The sequence below is a fragment of the Rhamphochromis longiceps genome, linkage group LG5 (genome assembly GCF_057381845.1).
Source record: "Rhamphochromis longiceps isolate RC_006_pf linkage group LG5, R_longiceps_female_GT1.1, whole genome shotgun sequence".
NCBI classification, from domain to species: Eukaryota; Metazoa; Chordata; class Actinopteri; order Cichliformes; family Cichlidae; genus Rhamphochromis; species Rhamphochromis longiceps.
Genome location: NC_140561.1, coordinates 24,009,343 through 24,021,423, shown reverse-complemented (window position 1 = coordinate 24,021,423; position 12,081 = coordinate 24,009,343).

The following is a 12,081-nucleotide window of genomic DNA, read 5'->3' as shown; positions in this document are numbered from 1 at the left end:
GAATACAACAGTATATAACCAGGAATGATTTGTGGACTGATTTCAGGGCACTTATCCTTGTATCCTCGACATGGTTTTGCTTGAACTACAAATGTAGTTCAGGCAATTTATGTAAACCACAACTATAATGATCTTGCACAATGAACAACAGAAAAATAGAAAATGCTTTTGATAGTAGCCATTTAGTAGTTACTATCAAAAACATGGTAAATTGTTGTATCTCCTCAACTAGCCAGACTTTCAGTTGGATTCTGATAGGTGCTCAGTTTCGAGGTTGTCCTTTGATGTGCTTTTAAAATTGTCAATATGTTAAAAGTTGTGATTTTTAAATTGGGTAAATTGGTGCTAATTTATAACATTTGTAACCGAAACTTATCCCAAAAGGTTCACACATAAAAAAAGTTATTGAGATGTTCAAGCAATCAAATTGATATTAGACATGTAAGGACAACAACAACAAAAATACTTTGTGTGTTATTGAACAGTATAATGTCTTTCTACTTATGCAATATATGCTGTGTTGCTGGAAGCAAATATTTAGACATGTAGATGTGAACCCAACTGCATTTTGGCTGTGAAGTATCTCTTTGTGTCCTGAGCTCACCACCTTCCCAAGCCTCCCAGTCATTCAAATGGTAAACCAGCAGAACCGACTCTTAATTCATTGAGCAGCATTAACAGTCCAGTCCAGCTCTGAGCACTCCAGTCTGACTCACTGTTTCCCACTACTTTCTCCAGGCAAAGAAAAGAAAAGTATTTACCATGTGAAAAGAGACAGAAAGAGGAGTTAGAGAGCTGGATGTGGCACGCTTAATCTGTAATCTGTCTCTGCCATTTTTCTTCGAAGCATGTCCTATTTACTTTTGTGTATGAGTGTGTGTGTGTGCCTGTGTGAGTCAGTCCTGTTTTCTTCTCTCTTCTCAAGTTTCAGTCTGAGTTTCACGCAGGTGAGACTTTTAAAGTAATTCTTAGAAAACTAAATGTCACCACTGGCCTTGCATAAACAATAAATCTTTCACTAATTTCAGACACAGAGAATGATCTCCAACAACAAAACTGATGCTTTTCCATTGGTCACAATGTTTGCTAACATGTTAGAGGGAACATGATCATTTTTCCAATCATAATATCTTTGAGAATGATTGTGTTGTACTGGTTGATTGGGAAAGAAATGGTTTTATTAATAGTGGGTTTTTTGTTGTTGTTTGCTTTTTGGTCTGAACCACTTGACGCACATATGAGATGAAAAAAAACAAACATCAGAGCTGGCAACTGACGCACTGAAAATTGTTTGTTTTGATGAAGATTTGAATGGTGCAACAAAGCAGGAATGCTTGATTTACTTCGGAAATTAGCCTTTTTAATGACAATTCATGAGGCAGCGGTGTAAAGAAATGCATCACCAATGTAGCAATGTACAGCCAAAGATATTTTATTTCAAGGTAAAAGCAGTTCTGGTGAATTTTACAAACAAAATGATAATTTTTAGAGAACAGTATTGTTTTTCTTTTGCTATGTGTTGCACTCAGAGCATGTGGTTAACCTGGGCAATTAAATAATTGCCAGGAAAGTCCTTTTTTAAAAGAAAAAAAAATGGACTGTTCATTGAACCTTCTGACAATAAAAAAATAAACAATTAAAAATTAGTTAATTTGCATCATATTTACTATATCTTGGTGGTGTTTTTCCCCCCAATTTATTGCTTAAAAATTTATTGTGCAACAAGTCATATGAGTAAAATTACGTGTGTATATAAGGAAATGTAAGTAGGTTTTCTGGAAATAATGAAATGTTGAGAAATGAATACAATAAAAATGAGTACAATGACCCAATGGCACAATAATATATTCCTGCCCTAGCTTTAAAAGTTGATAGTACAGTGAACATAATCCACACAATAACTGCTTTATGTTTCTTTCAAAATATATCTGCTAAAACTCAGGATAGAGTATAAAAGTGTTTTCTTATTGGCCAGTGTTGAATGTGCATGCCTTGATAGTTTTATCCTGCCTCTCCTGACTGTATGAGAAGTACAATCAGAGCTCCTTTCCTTATGGGGCAGTTGGGCTTTATAGAACATCTGTCTGTAAACATAAAATGTCTGCAGGAGATGCTTGCTTGGCATTCAGCACCACGTGAAACTCATGCTAATATGCAACTGTCTCTTAAACATCCTCCTAATTACATCTAATCTCTCTCAATGCGCCCCTCGGCAATGTTAAAATTGATGCATGAAGCAAGACAAGTGCATGTTCTGCTTGGCTGGCTCAGGTTATGGTGAGAGAGCAAGAGAGCGAACAGCAGGTTTTTGAGATGGCTTTGTGATCTAAATGTGATCATTTTGTGTTCTACACAGATTTGCATTTGTGGCCCTTTAAAGGCCAAACAAATAAACAGTTTCTGTCATTTCTGGTATATTTCTGCGCAGTAACCTTACATTTGAATGATAATGAATATGTTTGATGGGATATTCTAGCTGCTAACTGTTATCATGACCTCGGGATTTTTTATGAATCTTGAATAGATTCATTTAAGAGAGGGGAAAAAAAACAAAGAACAGATCAATGAACACTGTTTTTCCTCTGGATTACACTGGTGATATCACTGGTCACATGTGTGGTTCAGTAATAGAAGTCATAGATTTTTCTCTGTGTATTATAGACTGTTACACGACTCAGTTGTTTGATAATACTCAGTGATGGGCTTGCATCTGAACTGTCATGGAAGTAATTATACTGTAAATAACGTTTGTCTGTGTATGTGTGTGTGTGTGTGTGTGTGTGTGTGTGTGTGTGTGTGTGTGTGTGTGTGTGTGTGTGTGTGTGTGTGTGTGTGTGTGTGGACTTGACAGCCAAGGGCAGGCAGGCATTACATCAGATTCCATTTCTCTCTGCATAAGCAGCATTAAGGAATGCGAGGAAGAGTGGCTGCGGATGTTGCATAGATGCATGCTTGCTAGGTACTCACTAGCTTTGAGGACATTTGGTGAAGGATAGTATCATATATAGTATATTTCCATCTCAGCAAAAGGATTTATTCTGTGATATAGTGATGTTAATGAGGAGGTTCAAAGGAAGGTGGATGTTGTTATCACCAAAACCTCATCCGGTCAGGATGCGAATAAAACAGCCATCAATCTGTTGCAGTATCTCAGTTTATTGAATTGTAATCAGTGGTAACTCAACTTAAAGGAAGACACATGGTCTGCTAACTCTGAAAAGAAAATAAGGTTTGGATTTTAAGTTACTAATTAACTTAAGAATAACGCTTAAACTCAAGAGACCAAATCAAACTCATCTGAGCTGCCACCCTATGTGGGAGTGAAAAGAGTGAGCTGTAAGTGAGTGCAGTCCTTATATAATGTGTGACAGGTGAGCGCAATTAAGGGCAAACTCCAAAGCCAATCAAAGGTGAGAAAGGGAAACAAGGTAAGTCTGGTGAGGTGAGGGAGAGGGAGGAAAAAAGGGGGTAAGAAAAACAAGAATCCTTATAACAGAGACATTTCAGAAATTTTAAGACCAAGCCATTGAATAAGGTGGTTTTGTTTCTGTTATATAAACACTCACTCTGGGATAGTCTCAGCATTTAATGTGACTTACAGGTACAACACAGCCATGCCAGAAAAGTAGCTCAAATATCAAAAATGGCAGTTCTTATGTCTTGCCCGTCTTGTTGGATTGAGAGGATCTGTGGTGCCCAAAAGAGTGACTCCGCTGAGTCCCTTCTTTTCATCTGACATTATCGGGAGGTTAACATTTGGGTTTTCAAATGAAAATGTTGAATGTCATACATTCGTACAAGTTATTAATTTTGTTTAAAAAAGTGAATTGAATTATCTTAAATTTGGATTTTTCCTGGCCAAAAATTACTTTAATTTAGATTAATGTTGTTACTGATACTGTCTTCCACCTTTTTATTGCCACAAATATGAATACATGGTGAACTGTTAACCAGTTCAGATGTTGCTGTTGTATATAAACTTTGACTGATTGTCTTGAAACATTTTTATTCCTTGAATTATTATTATTATTATTTTTCTTTTACAGAGAATCCTGCATTTGTGCCTCCTAAAGTAAACTGAGGTGTTGCAATAACATTTCACAAAAACAACGGTTCACACTGTTCCCATGGTGACATCCGGTGCCCATTTTCCAAACATTTACTTTTCATTCTTCTGCCTTATTAAAATCTTCATTTCTCTCTTTTTTAAACCTCTTTTTAAAAGGTTGCTATCTTAACTGTAGCTGAACTTTTATGTAAGCTGTATGGGTAACAGTCTGAAAACTGTGTCAAGCACATGATGTTCCTTGAGCGACACAAACACATTAACAATTTGTCTAAGTTAGAGACAGTTAGAGCACTGCGTTGACAAGGAAATGGTTCTTGACAGTAAATGGGACACTAATTAAACCCTCTTCAGTAATAAGGTGATGCTTTCTGACTCAGTGAAGACCTAATCATAAGGTTTTAGCACATAATATCTTTAAGAATAATCACTTAGCAATAAAAATGAATGAAAATGAATATTCAAATGAGAGAATATGTAAATTATGAATTGCTTGTCCTTTTACCTTTACTCATTTATCTGTATGTCATACTGTCTCACATAAAGAACATGTATTTCTTTCATCTTGTATCTTTTTGTTTACTCCACTATATTAAAGAAAATGCCACAAAGAAAGGAGGCCGCCTCTGAGTTTCAGTGTTGAGCTATCAGTGCTAGTACATTTGGTGATAAATGTGGCATGGCAGAAGGCCTAAGAGGCTAGAAGAGATGGGTTCTCTGGTTGAGGATCTGCTGAGGCAATGATACTCTCTACTGGGGCGCTTCACTTGTTTGTGCCAGCAGAAAGGAAGCGCTGCCACCAGAAATTCACCATCTCTTTTCTTGTTTTGTTCCAACACAGAGAAATTCTTCTGTTTAAACCCCTACCTGCTGGTACTGAATTCTTATCAAATAAAATGTTAGGCTCATAGTAACACTGGTCTCTCACTTCCCACTTGTTACAATTAAATACATATGGATAAGCATTGTTTTTGAACTTTGGGTGTTCCTTTTATGGGTTGCCACAGTAGATCATCTGCCTCCATCTCACTCTATCCCTAGCGTTCTCTGCAGTCACACCAACCCCACTGCATGTACTCCTTCACTACATCCATGAACGTCCTCTGTGGTCTTCCTCTTTTCTTCCTGCCTGGCAGCTCCATCCCCAACATCCTTTGTTCAATATATCTACTATCTCTCTTCTGCACATGTCCATTAAAGCCTTGCCTCTCCAACTCGGTCTCTAAATCACTCAATCTGAGCTGTCCCTCTGATGAACTCATTTTAATCCTTTCCATTCAGTGAAAATCTACTTTGTGCATCTTCTTTTTTTTTTTTTTTTTTTTTTTTTTTTTTTTCGCTGTAGACATGCAGAGGGCTAGAAGACGGTGAGAAAGTGACAACTGCTGGTTTTCTTACAGGGAGTGCAGAATTATTAGGCAAATGAGTATGAGTATTGTGCATCTTCAAACCATAATTTTTGAACGTGAATGAGTATAATTTAACACAAATCTGAATCTTTTCTCAAAACTTTTCCTCGAGACATTTCCTGTGATTTTGTCATTTAATACTATTAAAATAACTATGTGAGTACTGATAGGAAATGTATTTCTGATGGTTAGCTGCCAGAAGTGACTACATGCATCTGTGTATCCATCCATTTCTTTCCATCATTGCTTATCCCTTGTGGGATCACTAAATTATCGATCGGTCCTTCTAGCTATCTATCTGGAACAATATTGTTTGGTTATTCATACTTTCAGCCAGTTAAAAGTCATCAGCTTAACATGCCTGTCTTTGGACTGTAGGAGGAAGTTGGAGTACCCAGAGAGAACTCACAAAGGCAACCATAAAGCAAGAGAACATGCAAACAAAGAGGCCTTCCCTGCCTTGCCAGCCAACAGGTTCGAACCAAGAACGTTCTGCCAAGGAATTGAGAAAACATGCAAAATTCAACTATCGTGCTACTGATAAGCCATTTCATGATGCCAGACTGTATTTTGTCATCCAACAATCTGAAATATTTACCTCAAGTTCAGTATTCTTCTCCCACGATTATGCTGAAATCTTGTGTTGATTGCAGTGTGGCATACTTTTAGCCTTCCTCTGTCAGTGCCGTATCAGAGGCATGCTGTGTCTGTTTGGGCTGTGCAGTTAGACCAGCAGTTAATTATTAGCATGACTGGTGAAGTGCAGAAGCTGCTGACCATTTTGGGATGTTTATGTTTGAGCCTCCTAAACTGTTTGACATGAGAAAATGTCTGTAATGAGAAAGGTATTTAACTAATGGGAACAGCTATCACAGTGTTACTGATGAAGGAGGAAAGGGGGAAATTTGGATACCCAAATACATATACTACCTAAGAATAAAATATAATAAAATCACTAAAGCAGCACTATATACAAAAATAAAATTGCAGAAATGTGTCACTGCAGACATTGCTGATTATATGCCTCATATCCAGAATAGTAGGCAGATGAAATGGCAAAGGTTGGTAAAAAACAGCATTGTCATAGCAACATAAACAGAAGATGTTCACTGCCCTGCTGTAATCAGAGGGGTTTCAGGCGACAGCTGGAAGTCCTGTGACAGCAGAGAAGCTGGACTGTAATATGGCACCAGGAGCTTATCAAAAACATTGATTTCAACATTGATTTCAATTAAGTCTGCATTGCGTGAAGGAGTGAATGGAGGTTAAATTAAATGAATGCCTTCAAACCCATGCTCTGTGGCACATTGTATTCAAACAGATTGGAACAACAGCAGTAATACTGTGACTGTACTTGAGTCATGAATGCAAATTTTCTATCACTTGGACACAATTTCAGATGGGACAAAACACGTCACAACCCTGTGTTGTTATCTGTATGATGTGTGCGTTTGTGTGTAGTTCAGGGTGCTTGGCAGGGAATTCATGCAGGCAATTAAAACTGTTCATTAATGCTTTGTTAACCAACACTCCAGCTAATCCTATCATATGGCAGGCAGCGATAAGGGCATTTGCTCTCTTGCTGCCTGCCTGTCTGTCCCTCTCTGCTGGGAGTTGATATGCTATCAGCACACTGTTTGTTAAGGTGTACAGAAGACTCACTAATATCCTGATTCAGCAGTGGTTCAGGGTAATACAGGAAGGAGATGTTTGGCAGTGTACACTAGATAGCCTTTAAAACCTCAGGTTATGTCTAATAGACGAAAATATTAAACATATCACCCCAAATAAACAACAGAATACTGAAATTGCATTGATGCATTTTCTGATCTGTCACTGCCCCCATCAGTGGGATAACCATCATTTCCTGTTGTTTACAAAATCATAACTGATTAAAAAATGTGACTTGAGGCCTATAAGCAGAATTAAAAGCTTAGTGAGGTAAGTTGAAAGTTAACCTAGCACTTTCAGTTTTACTAAAGTGGTTACGCTCCTAAGGTTTGATGGTAACTTAATGTTACAGAGCAGGTTATGTTCTGATGATCATCTACTTGCTTAACTATTTGTTGAAAGATCCCACTAATTTTGAGGAACAGCTAGTAGGAGGGTCTATAGTCTAAAGCCCTTGTTTTTTCTTCTTCTCAATATGTCCAATTTTTCAAATGTCACCTGCATATATATATTTCATTTTTCTGTAATCTTGAATATAGTGATGTAATAAAACAGAGTACTTAAAACCTTGCAATTTCTGAGCTTTTATGAAATTGGCAAAAGTTTTGCGAGATCCCAAGTTTGCTTTGCGAGATCTCGCAAAAGTCCGTCTTAATTTTTTTTTCTCCCATGTCCCTTGCGGGGCTCCGTAATAAATAAGTCATATAATACAAAAACCAGCTATTCACATTTCAGCTTTTAACTATTTAAATTTTCAGCTTTTTTCTTTTAAACAAATTTAAAGTGAAACAACACAAAACACTGCAAACCACAACACAATTAAATATAAATTAAAATATGAAAACAAAAAGAACATGCATATTCTCTGTCATATGTGCCTGCATGAATAAACTTTCTGAATCCTTTATCATCCACAACTATTTCAGGGTCCGGAACAGAACAAAACAAGAGACCCCCAGGAACCCAAACAAAAATGTCCAAAATGCAGGGGAGCAGAGTCCGAAACATAGTTCAGGTGGCCGGCCCGGGGCCTGATATTGTGAAAGCTCACACAGCTCTGGTGGCCGGCCCAGAGGTTGCCAGCCCAGGAGTGCAGAGTGAAACAGTTCAGGGGGTCGGCCACGCAGAAGGCAGTGGCGGCGAGAGAGCAGATCTGGGGGCCGGCCACGCGGAGGGTGTTGTAACTTTATGCAGTGTTGCTCCAACTGCCCATGTAGCGTGGGTTGTGGTCAACAATAACTTTAGACCAAGCACAGAGGACTGAGACGAGGCTATGGTGGAGGTCCGGACTTTTACTCCATAAGCTCAGAACACATACAATAACACCGTACCACCTACTGGTGGGAGGTAGTAATAGCTGCTGCTTATTACAATATACCACATCCCTCTTTTCCGAGATAAAGATACTACCTCTTAACTCCAATATTTTGTAACATAAATGCACCTTTTAAATCGTAGGAACATTAACAATATTATATTCTTGAGACATTAAGTAAAGCACACCTCAGATTGCTTGTCACTTGAGCAATGCAAATACACATCAGTGTAGTGTTTTGAAACAGATGAACACATGACAGATTAGATAAGACATGTCAAAATGAACATATGAAACATGACATATTTTCTCTCTTTTCCAACAAGACAGTTATCTAGCTTGTACAGAACAATGCAGGTACAGGATAGAGTGACTTTAAGTTTCCCAATCACTTAGTCTCTATACCTGGCAGGGCGTATTATTGCTCGGCCACTGCGTGTGTAACATGTGGGTGTGTTGTCCATACTTGCAGGACTAGAGTTTTGTGGGGTGTCATTTGCTGGTGGCTCCACTGGCTCTTGGGTGTGAACGGACAGTTCATCTGGGTCCATGGGTGTGTCCTTGAACAGACTTGGGTGTATTTTCCTCAGATGTCTCCTGTTCCTCCTGAGCACTTTACTATCTGGTGTTTGCACAGTGTAGGAGCGTGGTTCCTCTCGCCGATGAGTTACAACAGCTGGCTCCCAACCGCGCCTTGTTTGCATGTGCACAGTCTCGCCTGGGGTCAGAACAGGCAATGGTCTTGCGTGCTGATCATAGTGGCGTTTCCGCTTTGATTGCAACCCGCGCACTTTGTCGTGAATGTTCTGTGGGGTTGACTGCCTCAACACAGCACTGGTGCATGGCAGGGTGCTGCGGAGAACCCGTCCCATCAACATTTGTGCAGGTGACACACTAAGTCCTGTGACTGGAGTGTTCCTCAAAGACAACAGCACTAGATGTGGGTCTGTTCCAGTCCGTGCGGCTTTCTTAAGTGCATGTTTGACAGTCTTTATGGCTCGCTCCGCCATTCCATTTGAAGAAGGAAAACCGGGACTGGAAAAAGTTAGCTTTATCTCCCAAGATGCTGCAAACGATCTCATCTCGTGGCTGGCGAATGGAACATGATTGCTCACTATCTCTTTGGGAATTCCGTGTCTTGCGAAGACTGATTTCATCTTCTGAATCACAGAGTGTGCCGTTTTGTCAGGTAAGTTAAGAACTTCTGGATATTTCGATAAATAATCCACTAACAAAAGATATGGATGATCGTTCAGTTCGAAGATGTCTGCTCCGATTTTCATCCATGGCAGCTCTGGAATCTGGTGTGGAATAAGCGGTTCAGCCTGGTTCTTTGGCTGCATTTTCTGGCATTGTTCACACTTTTCAAGCATGGTCTCTATGTCGCGTGACATGCCAGGCCAGTACAGCACTCTTCTTGCTTTGGCTTTTGTGCGCTGCACGCCTTGGTGGGCAAGGTGCAGCTTCTCCAGGATCACACGCCTGAAGCTTTGGGGTATTACGATCTTGTCCCCGATCATAATAATGTCATCGTGGAAACTGATATCGTGTCTCATAGGCCAGTAGCTGTGGAGTGTTTTGTCTAAACTCTTCCTTCTGGGCGGCCATCCGTTGAAGTGTCTTTCGCGCACGGCTTGTAGTACGCTGTCTGCTGCCACTGCTTTTTTCAGGTCACACAGTGTTTTCTCGCTCAATGCTGCTGTGGCCTCCAGAGCATACACAACTCTTTCATCATTTGCGTTTTCACTCACGTTTCCGTCGTCACTGGTAGTTGTGGCACGTGAGAGTGCGTCGGCTATGAACATGTCTTTGCCGGGGGTGTACGTGACGGTGAGATCATATCTCTGTAGTTGTAGCAGCATTCCTTGTAGCCTTGCTGGTGCCTTGCATAGCGGTTTGCGCACTATCGCCTCCAGGGGTTTATGATCAGATTGCACTGTCACTGGTCTTCCATAGACATACTGGTGGAATCGTTTAGTGGCAAACACAATGGCTAGCAACTCTTTTTCTATTTGTGCATACCTTTTTTCTGTGTCTGTGAGTGCTCGTGACGCGTAACACACAGGTTGCCCTTCTTGTAATAGGCATGCGCCCAGCCCATCTTTTGAAGAATCGGCCTGCAGTGTTAGTGGTTTCTTGTGGTCATAAAATCTCAACACTGGAGCTTGTGTGAGCGTCGACTTGAGCGTCTGTAACGCTACTGTGTGATGTGGCTGCCACTGCCACACTGTGTCCTTCTTGAGTAGCTGTCTCAAAGGTGCTGTGAGCGATGCTTCATTTTGGATGTACTGTGCCAAAAACTTCGTCATTCCCAGCAGACGCTGAAGGCTTTGTTTGTCTTCTGGAGTCGGCATGTCGACAATAGCTTTGATCTTTGAAACATCTGCTTTCTGCCCTGCTGCTGTGATGATATGGCCCATGTATTTCACTGTGTCAACTTTGAACTGAATTTTGTCCTTGTTAAACTTCACGTTAGCTGCTCTTGTTTTCTCCATGACCTTCTGCAGGATTTCATCGTGTTCGTGCTCTGATGTAGCTGCAATTATCATATCATCTGCGATGATAAATACACCAGGAATGTTGCCGAAAGTCTCACAATTCTTTTGTTGAAAGACCTCGCTGGCTGATTTGATCCCGAATGGGAGTCGGAGGAAGCGATATCGGCCCCAAGGTGTATTGAAGGTACAGAGCTTTGATGACGGCTCGTCCAGCTTGATCTGCCAGTATCCATCTTCTTCATCCAATATGGTGAAGATGGATTTTCCTGCTAGCTTGCTGCGAACGTCCTCGTGTGTGGGAATGGAGTAGTGCTGGCGTTTAACTGCTTGGTTCAGATCACAAGGGTCCAAGCACACCCTTAGTGTTCCGTTCTTCTTCTGTGTGGCGACAAGACTGTTGACCCAATCTGTAGGCTCATTGACAGGCATTATGACATCTCTGTTTTGTAAGTCCTGTAGCGTCTTCTTCAGCGCATCCATTATGGAGAGTGGCACGTTCCTGCATGCGTGAATCACAGGTGTTGCATTTGGGTCAATATGTATGTGGTGAAGTCCAGGGAACTCACCTAAGCCTGTGAACACATCAGCGTACATCTCCACAAGATCTTCCGAGGTAGAAGGTGGTTTAGCTGATTTCGGTACAGAGGATGTCATGGCAAGGGTCTCAACTCGTTGCACCAGATGGAGCTCTTCACAAGCTTGTCCACCTGGGATCGGTTTATCTGCATGGCTTGATACAAGAAAGTCAAACACAGCCTTGTGCTTCCGTGCTTCACACTCAAGAGACACCACACCATCTGCACGTATGCGGGCTCCACCAAAAGCTATGAGTACAGTCTTTGTGGGCTGTAACCGAGGCATATCTGGTAACTCGTCATAAACTGATCTGGGGAGCACATTTGCGTCCGCACCTGTGTCTAGCTTGAAGGTGAGTGGTACGTCTCTGATTGTCACACTTTCATGCCATTTGCCAGTCTTGTGCTTGTCGCTGGATACCATGTCGATGTATAGTGAATCGCCATCAGTTTCAATGTTGTTAATAGTTTTTGTTTTCTTGAAGTGTCTACTCTTCTCTGCGCTAGCTCTGCACACTTTTGAGAAGTGGTTATTTTTCCCACACTT